The following is a 23,488-nucleotide window of genomic DNA, read 5'->3' as shown; positions in this document are numbered from 1 at the left end:
CGCCCTGTGTGCAGTGCGTATCTCTGAGACCGCATCCCCTGCCCCGTGTTTATAAAGCCGCGTCAGCTTGGGGTGTGGACAGGAATGACCTGAGCTGTCTAAACAAACCACAAGCTTCTGGCCCGAGAGGTGCGCCGGGTTAGGAGTCTGGCTTTGCTCATTTTGAGAGCTGGGCAGAGAAAATGTGGGTCTGTGCCCCCGGTTCCCCAAAGTGAGCAGAGATGCAAAAGGTGAGGAGGGGTCCCAGGACATCCCTGCCAGCCCCCTCCACCTCCCCCAAGCTGTTCCTTTCTTTCTTTTCCCCCTCCTCTTTTCTCTTAATCATCAGGGGACAAAGAGGAGATCTGGCAGCCAAAAACATCCCACGCAGATAGTACCTACGGAAACCACAGGAACGGGCACATTTTAGTAAAATGAAGGCCCACTCGCTTTTCCAGAGACTGTGCCCCTAAATAATGCAACTTTGGTTTCTCATCTTAGATGCCTGTTTGAAAAAAAAAAAAAAATCAGGCTTAAGTCTGTCATTTTAAACAGCTTTTCAAATGACACAGAAATTATACTATTTTTAGGTCAACACCCTGCAGAACTTGACATTTGAAGGTTCGGCTCTGTGTGAAAACATCCAAAGGAAAGCCTGTGATTTCTCTCTCTTTCTCCCGCACCCCCCCCCCCCGAAACAATAAACAGGAGTGGCTTTCGTTTATTTCTGTGCGTTCCTATCCCTTTCGTATTTGCATCTCTGGGGTTTATTGGTGTAATTCTTCAGGCACAGACTCAACATGGCAGATGTCACCTGAAGGCCGCCCTTTGGAGATACGGTCCCTACAAATAAAAGCAGGTCGTTAGACTAGAGCCGTCTTTGTTCCCTTAACTACGGCGGTTTCTCCCTCCACACAGAGCACGCTCTATATAAAGCCATAACCATTCAGAGTCACACGTAGACTATATAAAGGGCTGCTGAGAGATGAAAGATGTTTTTAACCCCTTCCTCTCAGGCGTTGGTGCACGCTGCAACCGCTCAGTTCCAGAATGTGCAAAGTTCTGTCCTGGGCTGGGGGCAGAAGAGGAGGAGAAGGTGTGAATGAAGCAGTAAGGTGGAAGAAATCCCCCCACCTTGACCCTCCTCTTCCATGTTCTTGCCTGAGTTTTGAGCTGTTGGGAATCCTGGTGTGGATGGGGGTGACAAAGAGAAAGAAGCTGTGAAGACCTTGGGCAGGACTTGGGCCATGGGGTCCGCAACAGCAGCCCACCTTTGGGGCTTTCGTCTGTGATTTGAGACAGGGGCCCCTGTACTCTGCTGGCTCTGCAAAGGTGCTGGGGCACTTGAAACCCTGGGGTCAGGGTGGAAGTGTTTCCTGGAGGGTCAACTGTATTTCATTTTAAAGTGACTGTCAGGGTCGCTTTTATATTAAAACAAGCACGTGCTTGCTCAGTCACTTCAGTCATGTCTAACTCTTTGGGACCCCATGGCCTACACCCCGCCAGACTCCTCTGTCCATGTGATTCTCCAGGCAAGAATACTGGAGTGGGTTGCCATGCTCTCCTCCAGGGGATCTTCCTCATCCAGAGATCGAACCCACGTCTCTCAGTCTCCTGCATTGGCAGGCGGGTTCTTTACCACTAGCGCCACCTGGGAAGCCCAGTGCTGTCTAATGGAATCCAATGCAGATGGGCATGAATGCCCAATTTGCTGAAATGCCACTTTGAATTCTAACCCAAGACCACCCAGAAGGCTGCTTGGGCCCTTTGGTAACAAAGTTTAAGGAACCCTGCCCTAAATAAAATGCTAGACACAATGTAAAAGTGGTTTAGTGCAAAAGACAAGGCTGGGGTTCAAGGCCTGGCTCTGCTAGTTACTAGCTGTGTAACTTAGGGCGAGTGGCTCAACCTCTCTAAGCCTTAGTCTCCTCCTCTGTAAAAAGAGACTGATACCAGCTCCTTCCTTACAGGACCAGGCCTGCCTACTCATGTGCCCCCAGTCCAAGCTGACATCCCTGGGGCATTGCTCCTGGCAGAGAAACTACTCTGTATTTTTAGCCCCTGGCAGGGCCCTCTGTGGCCACAGGGCAATTTAACAGACTTTGTCCTGTGAAAGAGACTGTGGGTGCTGAAAGCAAGGAGGCCACTCAGAGATACAGTGCAAAATGTAGTCACAACGTGCCCTGGGCTATTAGACATCTGAGGGGCAGTAGTACCCATGCCTGTCTCCTCATTGCCCACACGCAGAAACACTCTGCTCTTCCCAGTTCTGCGTGACCTATATGGCCACTTCTGTGACAAAAGCCGTGTCTGCTTCTGGAGCTCACTTTCATGGATAATGTGACCCCTCCCTGCAGGGTGAGAGAGGGGTCAGGAGCCCAACTGGACAGGTGCGAGGAGGGGAGGAAACAGCCGGTGGAAACTCCACCCTGGACTGGACACCATGGTGCTTTGCAAGATGTGTCCACACATTTGTTGACGCTCTTTCCCTCTGGAGGGAGGCCAGTGGCCATGTGGTGAGGACACGGTGAGGTGGTATGTGGAAGCCCCACGTGGCGAAGGCTGAGGCCTCCTGCCCTCAGCCGTATGAGGGAGCCATCTTGGGAGCAGATCTTCCAGCCCTGGTCAAGCCTTTGGATGACTACAACCTCAGGAGGGACCCTGGGTCAGAAAAAGCAGTTAGGTCAAGGGACCAGCCTTGCTTCTGACTGATTGCATAGCCTTTGGCAAGAGACCCCTGAGGGCAGGAGGAGAAGGGGGCGACAGAGGATGAGATGGTTGGATGGCATCACTGACTCAATGGATATGAGTTTAAGCAAACTCCGGGAGATAGTGAAGGACAGGGAAGCCTGGCATGTTGCAGTCCATGGGGTCGCAAAAAGTCGGACACGACTGAAGAACTTAACGACAACAGCCTGGTGGGGGATTTTTTTCTTTTTGTGAAAGAGCCTCTGTACCATTCCTTGTGGCCTGGGGGGGCTGTCAATCATGGCGGCCCACTCTCCTGTGGCCACAGGAATGGAGCCTGGCCTGGTCAATGACAGTGACCTATTTCTCTGACCACAGTGATTAGTTAAGGAGTGGACATGTGATTCTATCCAGGCCAATCGAAATCTTTTGTAGAGCATCTTTGCTGGAGCCAACAGAGAGAACGGCCCTTTTCTTTCTGTTAGGGTTGCTAAACTGGGAGGCTGTGGATCTGGTTCTGCTAGGGTTGGCAGGCCTGCCTGTCTACAGGGTCAGGTCGAGCCATGAAGGGAGGCAGAGCTCTGGATCCACTTGAGCCCCTGGATCCAGCTATACCTGAAACCCTTCCTCTGCCTGGACTGTCCAGTCCTAAGAGTCAGTAAATTCCGCTTGTTTTGGTCTCAGCTCATTTGAACTGGGTTTGCGTTGCCTGCAGTGCAGTGAGCTAACTTGGAATTGCTTTTAGCATCTCAGAACAGTACAGCATAGCTTCTGTATATGGTGACTAAATGTAGCAGTTGCTGGTGGTGCCCTGATGGCCCTGCTGAAGGTCATGGCAAACTGTTTCCTTATAGGCCAGTGGCTTCCTGCATCTCTCTGAGGTTCTCTGGCCTCTGGCCCGTGCTTGGCCTCTGTGTGTGTGTGTGTGTGTACCCACAAGGAGAGGCAGACAATTCTAAAATGTCAGGGAATTAATATCTCAGGAGCAACTCTCTTCCAGTGAGAGGAAATGGATACCTACCCAGGTTCCCTTGCCCCTTAAGAGGATAATCTGGATGTGTCTTCTACACAATTTCTTTGGGAGTCCCAGCAGAACTGCATCCCAGTAGCCCAGCGTGGGAACCCTCTCAATAAAGCACCCTTCATTGGCTTTCTGCAGGGGGCGCTCCGCAGAAAGAGAGAGGCAGTGGAACTTCCCTCAACAAAGCTGAGACGTCCCGAAGAAAGGTGAGCCCGCTGTCCGCCAACCCACACCCGCGGCGAGCAAGACACAATCGCACGCGACACGGGTTCCCTCTAAGCAGTTCCGCTTTATTGCCACAAACTCTTGGTTTATATAGGCAAGCAAGGGGGTTTTGCGAGGGACTTTCTACAGTTGCACCAATCACGTTAAAGGTTAAATTGTAATATGCCATAGTTGCACCAATCACGTTAAAGGTCAAATCTTAATATACCATAGTTGCACCAATCATGTTAAAGGTCAAGTCGTCATGCGCTTCATTGTAATAGGAGTCTATGGTGATCACATGGTGATCACGTGCTGTCCACGTGCACGGAAATCAAGCGAGCCAATCAAAAACTAACATGGACCACGCCCCTATCTCTTCCGCCAGGCGCCATCTTAGTTTCCCACCGCAAAGCTAACCCATCTTTTTTAAGGTTTCCCATTTAGGGCCCCACAGCTTTCCTCCATGCCCTGTCTCTTTCCCCACTCTCTCTTTCACTCATGATCCATGGGGTCACCTCCCAGATAAACTACCTCCCCCATATCCTTATCTCAGGGGCTGCTTTGGAGGACAACATCTAAAACTAGGACATCAATAGATGGGATTTTGATTTTCTGGAGTTGACAGATCTGGAAATACTTAGCATAATTGGAAAGACTGAAATGGCAAGTTTCTCAGCCATAGCGATGTTGTCGGTTCAATATCACCCACATGGGATGCGTGAGGACCGCGTGAGGAGTGGGCAGGACAGACAGGCAGGAATGGCAGGTGGGGTAGACAGTCCGAGGCCCCACGGAATTGCAGTAGTCATTTTGAAATGGAAATTGATGGGACAAATGGGGTTGGAGCATTTGGGCAATTCGGAGTTGTCTCAGTGTGGCGCTTGTGGGTTGGGGTACCTGTGTTGGCTCCCCGCACCCAGGGTCCAGGGTGTCTGTGAACAGACAGGAGCCGGGAGCCCTTCAGATTACAGCAAGAGATGGGCTTGGTTTCCAGCTGTTGGTCTTGTTTGCCTTTCCTCTCTGCCTTTGTTCTCTTTCCTTTTGTGGCTCTCGTTTATTTATGTTTAAACACGTTCTGTGTCGCCGCCTCAGCTGAGTGGCTGGAGAGTCAGCGATGGTGTGGTTTCTGTCTCATGTTCGCCTGCAAGGCCTGGGCTCCAGGAATAAAATGCATCTGTGGATGTCGGACTATTTGGCTGATGCAGTTCGGCCACGTGTCTGCTTTCTCCCCGCAGCTCCTGACTCCCCTCAGATCCCCTGCTGTTCCTCCTGGTCACTTCCGCAGTGGCATCCGGGCCACAGACAACGTGTTGTTGTTTTTTTTTTCCTAATTGCATTTCAGCCGAGGGGAGCCACACTCTGAGGTCCCTCTCAGGACCTGCAGGAGAGAGGCCTGGCAGAGCTTGGCAAAGTAGCTGCAGCTTCCGTGTAGGACTTTCATAAAAAGGGAAATAACAAGGTTCATTTTGGGTACCAATACCTTCCTTCCCCTCAAACCACCTCCCTCTCCTTTTTTGTAGTTTTTCTTCTTTCCTGAAGTATAAATAGATACAGTAAAGAGCGTCCAATGCGAAAAGTGTGCGGCTTGATGGATTTCTTACATTTGACTATATATCATGCCACCACTATCTAGATCAACATGTAGATACACTTGAGCTGTTTGCTGTTTAGTTGCTCAGTCGTGTCTGACTCTTTGCGACCCCATGGACTGTGGCCCACCAGGCTCTTCTGTCCATGGAATTCTCCAGGCAAGAATACTGGAGTGGGTTGCCATGCCCTCCTCCAGGGGATCACCCCGACCCAGCGATCGAACCCGAGTCTCCTGTGTCTCCTGCATTGCAGGAGGATTCTTTACCACTGAGCCAGCAGGACATTATAAATGAATTAAAAATAAAATCCAAAAGGAAAAAAAAAAGATATAAGACTTCCCCATGGTTCCAAAAGTTTCCATGATGCCCCTCCCAATTAGTACCCCTGCCCACAGAGGCAACTGCTATCCTGACCTTTATCAGTGGAGATTGATTGCCTGCTTTTTACCTGTAAAAGGAAATCAGCTAGCCTTGTTGCCTTTGGTGTCCTGCATCTTCTTTTGCTCAATACGTGGATGCACATGAGCCATGCTATGTGGAGCAATGGTCCCCTCGTGTTTGGTTTGTTGATGTTTGGTTTTATCTGATTCCTATTCCTCAGGACCAAAGGGGCTCAAACTGGAGACCCTGCAGGGGTGTAGAGCCAGCAGCTCGCAGATCCCATTTTGCTCTCTGTCTGCAACTGGGGTGGCCGCACTCCCTGTAGGCACCTTAGTTCCCAACTGTCTCGCTGCTGCTGCTGCTGCTGCCAGAGCCTGGCTCCTGGGGCCAGTGCCGCCTCAGGCATCGGGTTCCCTGTTTATTTCAGGCTACTGGGCCAGTAACCTCAGCTTGGAAACCTCCTCGGGAGACAGGAGGAAGCTGGAGCTGCCCCAGCTGTGGGGTGGAGCTCGGAAATAATAAGTTGCGATTTGCAAACAAGCCGACGGCAGCAGAGGAGAAAAGTCACTGAGGTCTGGTGTCTCCTAGCGCAGTTCAGCACTTTCCTCTCCTTCCTAGATTTGTGTGGTGGCCCCTGTGTGGCCTCCCCCATGCACGGTCACCCTCTGATTCATCAGCTCCCATCCGTCAGGGCCTGGGCTTAGCCTGCCACTCCTCTGCTCACAGATCTTCGGTGGCTCCCCACTGCCTGCTCAAGGCAGCCCTCCTCTCCTGACATTTAATTAAGAGGCTCCCCTGACTGAATCAGCTGACTCTCCCTTCCAAGTCTGCCGCAGCTCCTAGGCAGACGCTGTCTCCCTTTTTGAGCAGCTGAGACTCCTAGCTGGGGATGCGCCAGCTAGTGTGATCTAGTTCTCTCTCTGCTCCTCTCGCCCTATCGATTTTAGGAGACACTCTTTTTCAGTCTACCTCCCCAGGGAGGTTCCTGGCTCACTCAGCCTACCATGTAGAGCTTTGGTTGCCAAAGTCATTTCATGGACCAAGATGCTTGCTTCAGCTCCAGCCATCATGACCGCATTCCAGCTAGTAAAAAGGAGGAAAGGGAAAGAAGGAATGCCACCTCCCTTTAGGATTAGTAATAATGAAAATAGCAATAAGAATAGTAAACACTTACGCATCATTTACCATGTGCCAAACACTGTTTCAAGTGCGTTTATTTTTCATACAACTCTGTGAAGTAATAATTATTGTTTAGCTTCCTTTTACAAATGAGAAAATGGAGACACAGAGAAGTTAAGTAACTTGTGCAAGGTCACACAGCTAGGAAGTGACTGAAGCAAGATTTGGGCTCAGGCAGTCTCATTCAGCTTCTCCTAAACTCTCTGTTTCTGTGCTCTACACCTCCTGGTCTCTATACCTTCCCCCTTCTTACAACCCACTGGCCAGAATTTAAGCACATGATCAAACCTACCTGCAAGGATGTCTGGGAAATGTAGTCTTTGTTCCAGGCAGTACAAATGGGAGAGTTTGATTGCTGAGGAAGAGGGGAGAACAGATCTTGGGGGCCAGAAAGCAGTCCCAGGGGCTATTACCATTCACTTCCTGGCCCTGTTTTTTGCCTTGTTAGTTCAATTAGATCATAGGCTTCCTGAGTTGGCACTTAGTTCTCAAGAAAGGTTCTGATGGGGCCCTGAGAGGGAAATGGCCTCCTTGTTTTGTTGTTGACTTTAAATCCAGAGCAGCTCTTTGTAGTATCCAGAATAATCCTATTCGAAGATTATTCCAAATAAGTTGACTGATATCCTGCATTTCTATGTGAAGGTCCTGAGTGGAAAGTTGGTAGGATGCCTAGGGTGAGGTTGACCACTCTCTCTGTTTTGAAACTGTCTCTTAGCTTGGCTGGACTTCTCCAGTGGCTCAGTGGTAAAGACTCACCTGCAATACGGAAGACACGGGAGATGCTGGTTTGATCCTGGGTCGGGAAGATCCCCTGGAGGAGGAAATGGCAACCTGCTCCAGGCTTCTTGCCTGGAAAATCCCATGGACAGAGGAGCCCAGTCGGCTACAGTCAATGGGGTCGCAAAAGAGTTGGAGCGACTGAGCACACAGTCACACACACACTTAACTTGGCTTCCCACACGGAAGGGTTTTTGTCAGGACCTCTGGGCCTCCTCCTCTGCCGCCCTCCATGTGTGGGCTGCCTGGGGGCTCAGTTCTTGAACCCTCCGCATCTCCCCTGGCCACTCTCCCTGGACTATCTCATTTCTTCTCATGGCTTTTAAAATGCCTCCCATGTGCTGGGAGACCAGACCTCTTTCCAGGACTTCCACAGCCTGCCTGCCTGTTGGCATTCCACGTGGTAGTTTCACGGTACCTTAAACCTAGTGCATCCAAACCAGAACACCCCATCTCTGCCTCTACCTCTGCAGCCCAAACCTTCTGCTCCTTCAGCATTTCCTGCCTTAGTCAATGGCTCCTCCGATGGATCTTTCCAAAAGCCTGGGAGTCATCCTTGATACCCCGCACTCCACCTCCAACTCGACTGCTGGCCCTGACTATCTTACCTCTAGTGAGTGTTCCACTCATGCCCATGGCCACGACCCTCCCTCAGCTAATCTCCCTTCCCTCTCTTCTGGATCAATGAGATGCCTCCTACCTGGTCTCCGCATTCATGCCCCCCTTCCTACACCAGTCCATTCTCTGCGTTGCAGCCAGAGGGACCACTGCAAGCGAACAGATCTGATCAGCCTCTCTCCCGCTTACGGCCCTTCGGTGACTCCCGAGTACACACGCACAACATTCCCAGCTCTTGACATGGCCTGTAATTTAGAGGCTCGGGTCCTTTCTGCCCCTTCAGTCTCATCTCCAGCCTTGTTCCAGGTACTATAGCTGCAGAGCAAACCACTCCAAATTTAGGGGCATAAAACACCAGCATTTGTCATACTTGTAGATTCTATGGGTTAGGAAGTTGAAAGGGGCACAGAAGGGAAGGTTAGTGAACTGTCTGTGATGTCTGTGGACTCAGTTGGAGGGCTGGACTGGCAGACTGCCTGAGGCTGTACACACACCTGTTGGGCTCTTGAGATGACTTGTAGACCTAGGACTGCTGACTGGAGCACCTCCCCTGGCCTCTCCACGTGGCTTGGGCTTCTCATTGTGGTGGCTTTCCTTGTTTCGGAGCATGGGCTCTAGGGTGTGTGGGCTTCCGTAGTTGTGGCACACGGGCTTAGTTGCCCCGTGCATGTGGAATATTCCTGGATGAGGGATTGAACCCATGTCCTCTGCCTTCTTAGGCAGATTCTTAACCACTGGACCACCTGGGAAGTCCTTCTGAGGTTTCTTGAAGATAAGACCCAGGTCTATGGGCCCCTATGGAGTGTGGGTGGTGGCTCAGATGATAAAGAATCTGCCCGCAATATGAGAGACCAGGGTTCGATCCCCGGGTCTAAAAGATCCCCTGGAGAAGGGACTGGCAAGCCACTCCAGTATTCTTGCTTGGAGAATCCCATGGACAGAGGAGCCTGGCAGGCTACAGTCCATGGGGTAGCAAAAAGTCGAATATGACCGAGGGACTAACAGTAAACACTAAGGTGTGGATGACGAGATGCCCTGCCTGACGGTAAGCTACCCCAAGCGCTTCATCATCTGCGGTGGGTGGACATGCAGGCTCTGGATGGGCTGGGTAGGGGGTGGAGGTGGATGGGGGTCTGGAAGCCAAGTTGTTCCTCCAGTTGGGCTGCCTCCCTCCTGACTCGGCAGGGCGGGGGGCAGGGGTGCTTGGCGTTATTAGAATGCCTTCTTCATCCTGACTCCAACTGGAAGTTCCTTGGTCCTGTGTAATTACATTAAGCTTCTATGATGGGGATCTAGGCGGCCAGCAGCATAATTTTGCAGGGGCGGACTGCATTCCGGGTGTCTGGTTCACCTTCCCTCTGTGTCTGTGCCCTGGAATGCCAGTCTGTGGACAGGTCCTCCTGCCAAGCTCTGGTCTAGCTGTGGGATCCTCAAGCAGCATGCTGGGGGCAGGGTGAGGAGAAAGAGCTATGCCCGCAATTTCCTGAATCCCGAGGGTCAGAAAACCCACTCTACCCTACAGGGCAGAAGGTTTCCACCTTCTGGGTTCCCCCACTTTCCAGCTGACACCTGCTTGCCCGGGATGCCTCAGCCTGCAGGGGCCAGGGGGCCCAGCTCTTCGGGGTCACAGGCTCCTTGGCCTGGATGTCCCACCCAGGGGCCTCCTGTGCTTTGCTCTCCAGATACTGACTAAGCTGGTTTTCTGCTTCATACACATAGCCTGTGTGTGTGTGTGTGTGTGTGTGTGTGTGTGTGTGTGTGTGTGTGTGTGATCCATATATAGGGCTTTTCTTTTAAAGTAGCTTCGTAAAGAATTATTTATAAGTAATATTAGCATAAGATTAGGACCTAATCTCACAGCCTACACAAAAAGAAACACCAGGTGGATTAAAAATCCAAACATTTCATAGAACTGTAAAAACCTGATGAAATCTCGTGTGGACTACTTAATAATCATAGGGCAGGAAGGCCTTTCTTAACACAAATAACCAACAGCCTATGGGAAGAAGCTGGTGGGGATTTAAATTGGGACAGCCCCTTTGGAGAATAATTTGGCCACATCTATGCACATTTGCTGTTGTGTAATCACTCAGTCATGTCTGGCTCTTTTGTGACCCATGGACTGTAGCCCGCCAGGCTCCTCTGTTCATGGGATTTCCCAGGCACGAATACTGGAGTGGGTTGCCATTTCCTCATCCAGGGGGTCTTCCCGACCCAGGGATTAAACCCTTGTCTCCTGCATTGGACTGAGCGACTTCACTTTCACTCCTGCATTGGCAGGCGGATTCTTTACCACTGAGCCACCAGGGAAGCCCTATCTCTGCCCATTTAAGTGTGGTCATAGTCTTTGGCCCAGAATTTCTACTTTTAAGTCTCATTTTTTCAAACCAACATGAGCAGGCTGACCTATATCCTGGGATGTTCACAGCATCATTGTTTTATGGCAAAAATTTGAGAATGACTTAAATGTCCAGCAGGATGGAATGGTTAAGTAAATAAGGAGCATCTATGCCATAAAATACAATATATTGTTTCAAAAGACTAGTGTGTACTGATATGGAATGTTTGCCAAGAAATATGAAATGAGAAGCAAGTTGTAAATCCAGTATGAGTTCCTTTATACCCAGTAATCCGTGCATGTATTTATCAATGCAGGGAAAAAGGTCTTGAGCTACCTGGCCAGACTGGGGCTCATGGGTCCCTCTGAGGGGAGGGCGGTATTGGGAAAAATGGTGAGAGGAGAGGTTCATCTTTTTTGGGGGGAATTGTTTGAACTTTTGTAAGCACACATTACTTTTTAAAGTCAAACTATATAATGCATATGTAGATACACATATATATGTGGAAAATATATTTTAAAATATATAAAATAAAAATATACATATACATATATGTATATTACAAGATTTAAAAAGCAACATGGACCACCTTGTAAAAGGCCAAGAAAAATGATTACTGTAGTTGCATTTATTGAATCTGTGATTATACATGCCTGACACTGCTCTCAGACTTTGATATGGATAATCTCATGGGCACTTCCCAATAATACACCGAGACATGGATTGTTGTGACTTCATCTGATGGATGAGGAAACTGAACACAGATAACATCCCCTAAATCACACAGCTAGTCAAGAGGAGCTGGAATACGGAGGCAAATCAAAATCACCCATCAGCCCAGATTACCTAGAGATGACCACTGTTAAGGTCACGGCGATTTCCTGACTGCGGTATGTGTGTGTGTGTATGTGCGTGTGGGGGCACATGCGTGCACATGGGAGGGGGGGCTTCAGTTCCAGATCTATGATGAAATCTTATGCCCTGTTAATCTCCTCATCCTTTCTCTCTTCCATCTCTGGCTCTGATTTAGAATTTTTCCTCTACTTTTGGGGGGTGGTTTCTAGGACACCTCTGGAGAATCTCCTCTGCCTAGGTCTTGAAACCAAAGAGAAGGCCTCTGCCTGCCAGGTCTTTTCTGTGCAAGCACAAGAAAATCCGGAAGATCACCTGGTAGCAGTCCTTGGAGGGAAGGGACTCCCAGAGGTGACACTTGCTCTGCAGGTGGGGAGCAAATAGATTGGCAAGCTGTGATATGGCCCAAGACTCTTCACTGACTTCCTGGATGCTTGCAGGAACTGGGTCTGTGTCTGGGTAGGCTGAGTCGAATCCTCTCACTGATTTTTAAAAAGCGCTGTGAACTGTGTAATAGAGAAAATGTTCTGGATACAGAAACCAGTTTGCGGGAGGGCTGGCCAGGAGTCAGTGTTCAGCAGGGCGCTGGTCTGTGGTGCGCACAGCGACCAAGCCCTGTTCCTGACCCCACCCCACCCTGCCCCACCCCTGGCCCCAGGCCCCTTCCACCTTCCAAGGCTGTACACTCCTCACTGTGCAGGAACAAAGGCGGTTCAGATTCGTGAACAAGAAAGAGAAAAAATAAACTCAGCTGAATTCCTCTTGCTTGTGAGGGAGCGGTTGACTCTGGCCTCTGAATGGGGGAGACGTGCCGGGCGGGTGGCAGCAGCGGGGCGGGGGGGCGGGAAGGGGGGCCCTGGGGACAGCTTGGCTGGAAGGGAGCGGGGGCAGGGAGGTACAACAGGATGGGAACAGTTGGTGATTTATGGCACCAATAAGCACAACGGTGCAGTCTTGCGGTTCCCCTCAAGATGTATCTGAGCGCGGCGCCCTTGGAGCATCACCTGTGTGTGCTGTGACTACGGCTACGGCTTGTCTGGGCTCAGGAGCCCAGATCCTCTGTGCCCAGCTGATAGGTGCCCCTTGTTGCTGGGGGCCCAGAGAGAGGCCCCCCTCCCTGCCGCCTGATCTGAAGGGCGGGAAAACCTGCCAGAAGGTGGGGCGAGATGAACTAATGAGCAGGGGGTCCAGCTTCCTCTTTGGGATCGAGTGTAAGAGGCCTTTTGGAAAATCAGCCAGCGAGCAGAATTCACTTTGGCAGCTGTCTTGTTCCTTTGAGCTTTAGCAAGCCTGCCCTAGGCTGTGCTAGGCCTAGCATTCTGGGGAGCCAGAAGTACTAACATCTCTTGAGGGCCTACTGTGTACTAGGTACTGGACTAAATTTCCAACATCACATTTACACTCTTGAAGCTTCACGACACCACCCTGACATCAGTATTGTTACTAGCTTCATATGGCAGAAGAAGAAGGTGAAGGTCAGAGGGCTCAAATAACTTTCCCAAGACCATAGCCAGTAGGTGAAAGAATCTGGATGCAAGCCTATCTTCAGAACCAAGGAACTGGATTGTACTCCAATGCTTAAGGGTTGAGTTTGCCAAGGGGCAGGCCCAGGGGTAGCCCAAGGACTTGGAAGCCAAATTCCCAAAAGTGAATTTAAACCATTTTAGCATAGCAGACTGTTAATGAAGTCTGGGGTCCACTAAGTCCTCCGGATCTTTTGCTGTTAGGGAATCTGCATACGTACCTTGACTGAAAAGTTTTTCTTTCAGAAAGTTTGATGTCTGGACTAACTCCTTCTGGCTGGTTGGCCTCAAGTACTATGGCCAACTACAGAGGAAAAGAGAGTGACATTGACCCGTAAGGGAGCGGGTATTGAAGTGCTGGCTTCCCGCTATGGACTTTGGCCTTGGTCACCCTCAGCTGTTGGGGTCACTCAGAAGCTCAGCTTTGTTTGGCCATTTGTTGGGCTAAGAGGGAACAGGCAGATGGTTCTGGCCATGGGTGGCCATTCCGCGCTCCACTCCCACCAGTTGCCCTCCCTCTGAAGGCAGGTACTGAACAGAAACATTTCCCTTTCTTGTAGGAGCTCAGGTGCTGGAAAGCACACAGCTTTCACTTGGGGGAAACACAAAAGCAGTCCAAATAGATATTTCGTCTCGAATTTCAATGCCCTTTACTTCCCTTCTGCTCATGGCATGGGCTCGCTGGGACAGGCCGAGAGAGTATCCTGCCAGTGCTGGGACCCCGGCTCCTGGCAGGCTGGCAGAGACTTGGCACCACTGCCCAAAAAGGCTATTCCGCGGCCATGCAGACCCCTCAGTAGAGTATCAGGGCCCTCTCCCAGGACCCAGCAAAGTCCTCTGAGCGTGTGAAAGTGGGGAGTGCGGCCGGGGGCTACTGACTGGGTGTCTCCTTTTGCCCATTTACGGTCCAAATGGGGTGGAACATTGGCAAGACGGCCCCGGGGTTGATAGTGGGGGTGAGATGGGGAGAGGATCGCTCAGCTACAGGAGCTTCTTGGGGAGGCTCGGCTGACAAGTTGCCAGACATCCTGCAGTTTTATTCATTCCTCCTTAGGGAGTTATGAGTTTTCTTCCAGGACTTCTGGAATGTTCTCTAGCCGCACTAGAAAGGGAGAGGAAACACAGCCCGTAGTCCCATCTGCCCGCCCCCACACATTCCCCACGTGCCCAGATTGATTGCCTATCAGGGCTCAGTGGTTTCCAAATGGTCAGCGGTCTGCAGGCTGCAGAGAGGGAGAGGGTGAGAGCCGTGGAGGAGGCTGCCTGCCTTCCAGGTGGTGGCTCGGAGGAGGAACGCTCCCCAGGGCCTGGCTACCGCCAAGTGCACAGGTCCAGAGCAGAGATTTGCTTTTCGGTCTGTGTGACTGAGAGGTTTTCAGACTCCTCTGGCAGGAAGATTTCCCTGGCGCTTGGTGAACCAGCACTCTGGTCTGTGACAGACAGAGACAGCTGGCTGGGGCTACATGGAGCCTCCTGGAGGCCCAGCAGTGGGCTGGTGGATGGCAGGAGCTTTGGAGTCAGATAGAGCTGAGTTCAGATCCCAGCTCCATGATGGGAACTCGGGTGAGTGATTTTCCTTCCGCGAGCCCTGGTGTCCTGTCGGTAAAATGGGGACTATCATACATTCCTTCAAAGTAGTTGTCAGAGTTCACTCAAAGAATGCTCATAAGAGCCGGGTGTGATGCCGGTCACGTAGCTGGTGCTGAGTGATGGAGTTGCTATCATTACTCATCAGAACATCGCCTCCCTTGTCCTCCGCCAGCACCCTCTTTCCTCGGGGGCCCACCCTCTGTCTTCAGGTACTAGGTGTTCTCAGGCAGCCCAAGAGGCCCTGACAAGAAGTTATCTGATAAATCCATTCCTACCTGGCGACGGGGCCTGAAAGTGTTAGCATCAGGAATACTTGCATTTTAACTCATCTCAGCCTCGTGGGATGAATTGATTCATTTAATAAACATTTCCTGAGATCCTAGTCTATCCTGTACTAAACAGCTATTATAACTGTGCACCCACCACGTGCCAGGCACCTTTGTTATCTGACTTCACCTTTGTACCAGCATTATGAAGACGCTATTAGGGGGAGTTCCCTGGTGGCCTAGTGGTTAGGATTTGGTGCTTTCACTGCTGTGGCCCAGGTTCAATCCCTGGTTGGGGAACTGAAATCCCACAGGCCGCATGGCATGATAAAAAAAAAAAAAAGATATTAGTATCGTTCTCATTTTACAGATGATGAAACAGGTTCTGAGGGTTTAAGGCACTTGTCCCAGCCCTGTCCTGTTTTAACTGGCTCTAGAATCTTTTTCTGGGGCTTCCCCAGTAGCTCAGCTGGTAAAGAATCAGCCTGCAATGCAGGAGATCCAGTTTGATTTCTGGGTCGGGAAGATCTCCTGGCAAAGGGATAGTTTACCCACTCCAGTATTCTTAGGCTTCCCTGGTAGCTCAGATGGTAAAGAATTCGCCTACTATGTGGGAGACCTGGGTTTGATCCCTGGGTTGGGAAAATTCCCTGGAGGAGGGCATGGCAACCCACTCGAGTATTCTTGCCTGGAGAATCCCTATGGACATAGGAGCCTGGCGGTCTACAGCCCATGAGGTCACAAAGAGTCGGACATGACTCAGTACAGCATAGCATCTTTTTCTAAGGTGCAGACACTGTGTTGGCCCCCGGGGCTGTAAAGAGAAATAAAATTGATCCTGAGCTTTAAGGAGCACCGGAGGTGGAGACAAACAAAGAAATCAGATCAGCAACATGCAGTGATGGTGGTAGGCACAGAGTAATGTGGGGCACAGACTAGGGGCACCCGGGGGGCATTAGGGAGTATAGCGCCGGCAGTGTTAATGCATTTTTTTCTGTTGGCTGAGCACGTGGCTTGAAGGATCTTAGTTTCCCAAGCAGGGACTGAACCTGTGTCCTCTGCAATGGAAGCATGGAATCCTAACCACTGGACTGCCAGGGAATTCCCAGTGTTAATGGATGTTGGTGCTTTCATGTGTGGATCTGAAGCCCACCTGCCTGGGAGAGCAGCCTGTTTAAAATATCAGATTATTTCAAGAACATACATTGGAATAAAGAGATGTTCCCCTGTGTGGCCCCTGACTTCTTAGCATCTTTCTAGAGATACTTGGGGTATATTGGAATATGTACATGATTGTATCCAAATATATCCTTTTCAAAAGTTGTAAATGATAGCATGTTATAAGTTTGATAGGATATCTCTATCTAGAGTGGTTATATCTCTATATAAAAGCAAGTCACCCTCCTGACCCTATTTCCCTTCCTTAAGGCTTATTCCCGCTACCAGCTTCTAATACAAGGTTATATTCTTTTTAAAAAGACAAATGATGGCACGCTGTGAACACACAATACAGTTCTGTACATCTCGTATTTTCACTTAACAGTGTGTCTCACAGAGCATTCTGCATTAATACCTCGAGCTCTATTGCATTCTTTTTAAAAAATTAATTTTTGGCTGTGCTGGGTCTTCATTGCTGCATGGGCTTTCTCTAGTTGCCGTACAAAGGCTTCTCACTGTGGTGGCTTCTCTTGTGGCAGTTCACAGGCTCCAGGGCATGCGGGCTTCAGTAGCTGTGCTGCCCGGGCTTAGCTGCCCTGAGGCATGTGGGATCTTCCCAGACCAGGAGTTGAACCTGTGTCCCCAGCATTGGCAGGGGGATCCTTAATCAGGGGATCACTAGGGAAGTCTATTGCATTCTTTTTACTGGTAGCATAATAATCTCTTATGAGGATGTGGCAGACTTTATTTAACGGTCTCCTATTAATGGATATTCATTCAGGTTGTTTCGAATCCTTCGCAGCTGCAAATTACATGGCTATGACCAACCCTTTACAGAGATTTTTACTCACATGCGGTAGATCTGTATACCTTGACTGGAAAAAAGACTATGTATTTTAGCTTGAAAAGTGTTGAAGGCGTATCTATGTAAAATCCACGCCAAAAATCCATGCCTAAATCTCTCTGAAGAAATGAATCAGGGTGGAATTCTGACCATTAGCAAGGGACCCTGCTTCCCTGAGTAGAGTCAGCCTGCTTTACCCTGGGAGTGGCCCTCCCCTCGCTCCAGCTCTCAAGCCCGAATGCCAGCGAACGGAAGCAGCTGGGGTACCCTGGCTCCTGAACTTGAGGGAGCAGCCCAGTGGCATTCTCTGCGGACACAAATTCCCTCTCTAACCAGTTTTCCCACTGCATTTCATTGGTGGCCAAGAGAGACTTTCATAACTCTTGCTATCTTTACAATATGTCGTTCAAATTTAAAACATGCTAAAAGGGAGAAAATATTTATAGAATTTTTCTCTGGAAGAAAAAAAAACCCTACTTTTAAGCCTAGCCAATGACATTTCTGGAAACCACAGAGAGAAAACAGCAACAACTCGCAGAAGATAAAATGGACTAATTACACAACAGATCTCTAATTTAAGAAACTAGCTGCATTCTTCTGTTTTTTTTTTTTTTCTTTTCAAGATGACAGAGAATAAAAATACTGGTTCACCAGCTTATTAAAAACTTAATCCAGCGACTCCTGACTGTCTCTTCTGTGAGGCGACGTGTGTTTGTGCGTGTGTATACATGGCGGGCCTGCTGGCTTCAGCGAGGGCTGGAGCGAGGGGGCTCTTCCGTGGGGTTTCTTGGCCTGTGAACTAGTTTCCCATGGGAAGGAACAGGGATCCTGCTGCCTGAGTTATTTAAATCTTGGAGTCTTCCTCCTTTTCCAAAGCTCTGGGAGTGTCTCCATGGCCACAGCTGTTGCGGACACTCAGCCCAGCGGCCTGGCTCTGGGGTGGTTGAGATAGGCCTGCGTGAATCTGCGATTTGCTTCCTGCAGAACCCCCACTGGCCACCTTGAACAAGTACTCCAGATTTCTAGAACAAGCCCTCAGCTGGAGGGTGGTCAGCATGGGGACTGGAGGAGCTCCCCCCTCCTTGTTTCTGGGACTCCGAATCAGAGGGCTACCAAGGGACTCTTTCCCCAGCTAGAATTTCCAGAAGCCAAAAGTGACTGCAGCCAAAACCTCCCTGTGAACCTCGTTTCTGTTTGGATTTTTATGGAAACTGTTTCTCTCAGACACACATCCTGTGGGACTGCGCTCCTTCTTCCCCTTCCCTTATTTTTATGTATGAATGGATTATGTCGGCTGTTTAATGGGTTTGCAGCAAGCGCGGGGCCGCCGAGCGCTTTTTAATGAAGTCTCGGACTGGCCAGCCCCGTGGCTTTCGGAGGCCTTGCAAGAGCCGAGGGAGGGTTCCCTGGTGTCTGGCCTGGATTTGCGCTCTGCTTCCTGCTTGGGATTCTGGGCTGCCCCGGCGTCACTGTGATTTGCTGTTGGGTTTTGGGGAAAAGAACCTTAATCTCCCAGGCCTGCAGTGCACACCCGAGCTAATGCCGGCACCAGGGGCCTCTGCGGAACCGGGATGAGGAATCCTAGTGGGGAAACAAAGAATAATAGTGACACAAGAGGGAGGGGGCCCTGAGGAGGGGGTGTTGGTGGGAGCGGCGGGGGTGTGATGGGGACTCTTGGCCTTGAGTCCAGCTGGATGGCTTGGCCTGGGTTTGCTTGATTTGCCTTCTCTTATCCAGCAGGCTGCAAGATGTTGATTTGGGAACATATTATCCATCTTCTCAGCTTGCAGAACCGGGAGGTGGGGGCGGGGTAAGGGGGTGCATACCCAGAGTGCTCTGGTCTGCCCTTCTTCCCTTTTGGGGGACCAAGTCTGGAATCAGGGTGCTCCCTCCTGCTCCAGTGACCCACTCTTGTTGCAAACTAATCCTCCCTCCCCATGGATGACTCTTGAATTGTTTCCTGGGCCAGCCGGAGGCAGAATTGAGAACTGGGCACCTTCCCGCCTCATCTCTCACCCTGCTGCCCGGCCTGGGCACTGCTTAGTGCCAATATTCCCAAGGGGCCTGATGGATGACGTTCCTGGCCAGTCGGTCCCCCAGCTTCTCCGCCAGGGTCCCTTCTGCGATGTCTCTCCTGAGGTTCACAGGTTGACAGTGGTTATGTGGAGAAGGTGAGAGAGCTTCCTGACCCACTGAATTCAATGGGAAGGAGGGGGAAGTGGGAAAGCCACTGATTCCATCAAGGGAGGAACTCATCTCCCCCTGCCTCCCCCGCACCTCTGGGCTGCCTGCTCCATCCTTTTCAAATCTGTTCTCCTCAGAACTGCCTGAATGACCTCTTTAAAATGCACACTGGACTCTCTTATTCCCTCCTGAAAACCCTTTGTGGGGTTTCCAATGCTTGGAGAAGAAGGCCAAGTTTCTTTCAGTGGTTTATCACCCTGTCTCATCTCAGATACATTTCTCCAGGCTTGATTCTGCTCACCCTCTGTCTCAAGCTACTGTCCCTAGGATTTTGTTTTCTACTCTTCTTAGAGCAATTCTCCCCGGGCCCTCCTGGACCACCCTAATTCTCCTGTCAGGAGGCAGCTCAGGTGTCACCTCCTGAGTCTGGCTATAAATTGTTAAGCCATGTATTCATTCGTCGTACACTTTTTAGTCGATCAGAGACCTATGTAACTGGTCGTTACTAAGGATCCGCCTGTCTTAGCGCTAATGCCTCACCCGGAGCCAGCCAAACGCAAAAACAGGAAGGGATCCTTCATGCCAGGGGTCCTGCGCACCCCTCACTCGCCCCCTGCTCTTCACACACCAGCAGACTCCTTGCCCCACCCCAGGGCAAAAGGAGTCTTGTTCGCCAAGAGCGAGGACTATGCCTTATTTCCCGGGAGTGCTGAAGGAAGGGCTCATTCCACCTTGAGTGGAGGTGAACTTGCCTTTTCCTTTAGACCTGGTCTCCTGGACCTTGAGTTCGGTCACTCTTGGGGTTCCTTGGGTGAGGCTGAGAGTTTTCAAATTGGGACTTTCTTGAAGCCTGCTACAGTGGCTTGTAGCCTGGTCTTTCTCAGGCCCTTGGGTCCCCCCTGCCTCTCCCTGCCCCCCACTCAGCCTCCCCCAACTCCTTGTTTAGTCTCGAGGCTCTAAATGTTTCTCTGTGTTGAACATCCCTCAGTGTCTAACTCCAGCATGGACTTCTCCCCTGAAGCCCTGACTCCCACATCCAGCTCTCCACTGAAATATATGGTAGACATCAGAGACTTAGCATGTCCCGAACCCAACCCCCACCCCGATCTTCCTGCCGCCTCCCCTAGCCCCAGCCTTCCTTTCGCTGTGCAGTCCACAGCTTTAGTGTCACCCAAGGGTCCGCTCTTGAATCTGCGTGCAATCCTTCAACAAATTCTGTAGATCTGGCCTTCAGAATAGATCTAGAATCTCAGCCCTTCTCCTGCCTCGCCACCTGTACTGCTCCCACCCTGGAGCAGCCTTCACCCTCCACTTTCTCTTATCTGAATTATTGCAGCATCCTCTCCTCCCCCACAATGATCCTCCTGTTTCCCCTTTTGGTGCTTCTTCATTCCACTAGCAACTCAGCAGTCAGGAGATCTTGTTAAAACTGAAGTCAGGTCCTGGCACTCCTTGCTCAGAACGCTTGGGGGCTTGGCATTATCCTCAAGGTGGCTTCCAGTCCTCTGTGTGGCCTGCGACTATCTACAGAGTGGTCCCTATCACCTCTCTGACCTCATCACCTGTCACTTCCCTGTCACTGCCTCTTCCTCAGTCAACTGACCTCCTTGCCATCCCTCCCACTCACTGGATACACCCAGCCTCAGGCCCTTTGCACCTGCTGTTCTCTCTGCCTAGAAGGTTCATGCCTCAGTTATCAGCAGGACTGCTTCCCTCCCTTCCTTCATGTCTCCTGATCAGTGACGCCTTCTCCCACCACCCTACTGAGAAATGAACTCCCTCTCCCCAGCACCCTGCCCCCTCCCTGCTTTGTATTCCTTTAGCACTTACCACTTATGAGATTATGCATTTTTCTTTCTCATTGATCTTGATTATTGTCTATTCCACCCCTGTCAGAATGGAAGACGAGATTTCATTTCTTTGGTTCTGCTGTATCCTTAGTGCCTAGACCAATGCCTGGTACAGAGTGGGCACTTATTTAATATTCACTGGATAAAAGATGAATGGATGGATGGATGACAGGTGGATAAATGTTCCACTGACTTCTGTCTTACAGGCAATGTCCGGAGACCAAGGATGTTGGCTGACCTCTGGAGGAAATCTGCTCATCATTCTTAGGTCTGCGAGTGAACAGACTCCAAAAACTCAGTGGTCATCTGTCCTGGAATTCGATTTTTTCCTCCTCAGCCAACTTCTGATGCTCTGCCACTTCCTTTTCTGCAGGCTGCAAGTGAGTCTTTGTGGCTTTCCCTTGTTCTGCTATAGCTCATAACTGGCAGTGGTTCTGCATGACTTACTGATGGGATGTTGCTCTTGGAACGTTCTAGAAACCTCATGGACCCTGGAGAAAGATGCATGAGTTTTCACTGCATCGTGGATGCTAGCAGCCCTTGGTGCTCCTTAGAGATGAAAACCAGAAAGCCTCACTTTCCTATCAGCCCTTTCAAGCTGCCTCAGAGGAAACTCATCTCACCGAGTGAGCATCCCAATTTCAAGATGAAGTGTTTAATTTACCTGAAGGGGTGGTCTTAGATGACATTCCCCTGGCCAGGGCGCTCACTTTACACATCCATAAAATGGGGCCTGCGATACTGACCTCACGTGGTTGTTGTGTGAAGAATAAATGAGGACCATAAATTGGGAAATCTATAAAAGTGTCTGGTTTTATTGTTACTGGTGGGGCAGACCCTCTAGGGAGAAATGTTTCTCTGGAGGATGAGGGGACCTTTGTGGGATCCTGGAAGGATTTGGTGCCTTTTGGCAAGATCCTGCAGCTCTCCAAGTTTCCTCTGCTCGCATCTGGGGTTTGGGCTTGGCTTGCTGTGCAGCCTTCTGTGACTGGGGCGGGGGGTGGCTTCTCTTATTAGCTGGCCTCCTGGGGTCTCTATCTGGCTGCTTTGGAGGTTGGAAATGGCATGTGTCAGGAAGGGGATGACCCCTGACCTTTCTTAGGTTTTTCTGTGTTGTTCATTTGCATTTTCTGGTGAGCTGAGAGTTTATTAGCCAGCAAGGGGATGAGCCAATCCAAGCTTGCTCTTGCTCAGGGAGAGGGGAGGTCGCATGAGGAGGCAGCCACCTAGCGTGGGTAGAGCGCTGGCCAGAGTGTCTGGAAGTGAACGGTCTCCTCACTTCTCTCCTCCACTTTTGTCAAGTTTCAGGCCTGTCAGGTAATCTTGGTGGGCCCCAGCTGTCTGTCCGTGTGGCAAGGAGCTTCAGGTAGCTGGTCCAGCTCGGAGTTGGTATCATTTTATTTATTTATCCATTTACTGGCAAAACCTTGCTCCTTGTGAGATCTTAGTTCCCTGACCAAGGATCAAACCTGGGCCACGGCAGTGAAAGCCTAGAATTCTAACCACCAGGCCACCAGGGAACTCCCATGGTGTCATTGTATACTTGCAACTTTTCTATGAGAATTGTTTCAAACCTGGAAATCAAAATCCTGTTGATATTCTCTTTTCTTTTCAAGGTGGTCTCTTTGAAATTCTGAGGCTTTTCCTCTGTAGACCATTCCTGGGTACACCCAAGGTCTCCTGTGGCTCCGCCTTAGAGTGTTCTCCACTCGTGGGAGAGTGCTCCGTTTGGGAATGCCAGAGGTGGTGGGGGAAATCCCTCCAAGAGAGAACTGTTTTTAAAAAATAATTAATTAATTTGGCTGTGTCAGATCTTAGTTGTGGCATGTACGATCTTCTGTTGAGGGTTGTGGGTTTCTCTCTAGTTGTGGCTTAGTTGCCCCGAAGCAAGTGGGATCTAGTTCCCAGACCAGGGATTGAACCTGCATCCCCTGCATTGTAAGGCAGATTCTTAACCACTAGACTACCAGGGAAGTCCCCAGGACAGAACTCTTAACTGACCCAGAATCCATGGGTGCATCTGTGCCCTGGCTCCCTCGTCCTTTGGTAGGACAATTCTGTCATGTGCTCCACGCTGTCCCCTCTGGGCCTCAGTTGCTCACACAACAAAACTCTGCTCAACAACACACCCTCCCTTCCCAGTTTCACTTCCGGCCCCTCACTATGCTTCCTGGCTCACCTCCTGTTATGGGCCCAATTGTGTCCCCTGCCAATCTGTATGTCGCAGCCCTAACCCTCAGTAGCTCAGAATGTGACTGCATTTGGAGATAGGTGATTATGTTAAATGAGGCCATTAGGAAGGTCCTAACCAATCTGACCAGTGTCCTTATAAGAGAGAATTTGGACCCAAAATGATACCAGTGGAACATGCAGAGTGATGACCACGTGACGAGGAAACATGAGGGTTACCATTTGCAAGCGAAGGAGAGAAGCCTTGGTGGAA

The 23,488-nt window shown here is 50.4% G+C and overlaps 1 long non-coding RNA gene across 1 annotated transcript in view; it reads left to right on the top strand.

Annotated features, from left to right (window-relative positions):
- Positions 1-21,849, top strand: part of LOC106991980 (uncharacterized) — a 72,566-nt gene extending 50,717 nt beyond the window's left edge. Inside the window, exons 2-3 of the long non-coding RNA XR_003587489.3 lie at positions 21,252-21,425; positions 21,523-21,849. This is a non-coding gene — a long non-coding RNA (uncharacterized LOC106991980). The remainder of the gene's footprint in view (positions 1-21,251; positions 21,426-21,522) is intronic.
- Positions 21,850-23,488: the final 1,639 nt, after the last annotated feature.

The sequence above is a fragment of the Ovis aries genome, chromosome X (genome assembly GCF_016772045.2).
Source record: "Ovis aries strain OAR_USU_Benz2616 breed Rambouillet chromosome X, ARS-UI_Ramb_v3.0, whole genome shotgun sequence".
NCBI lineage: Eukaryota > Metazoa > Chordata > Mammalia > Artiodactyla > Bovidae > Ovis > Ovis aries.
This window is presented reverse-complemented; position numbering and strand designations above follow the sequence as displayed.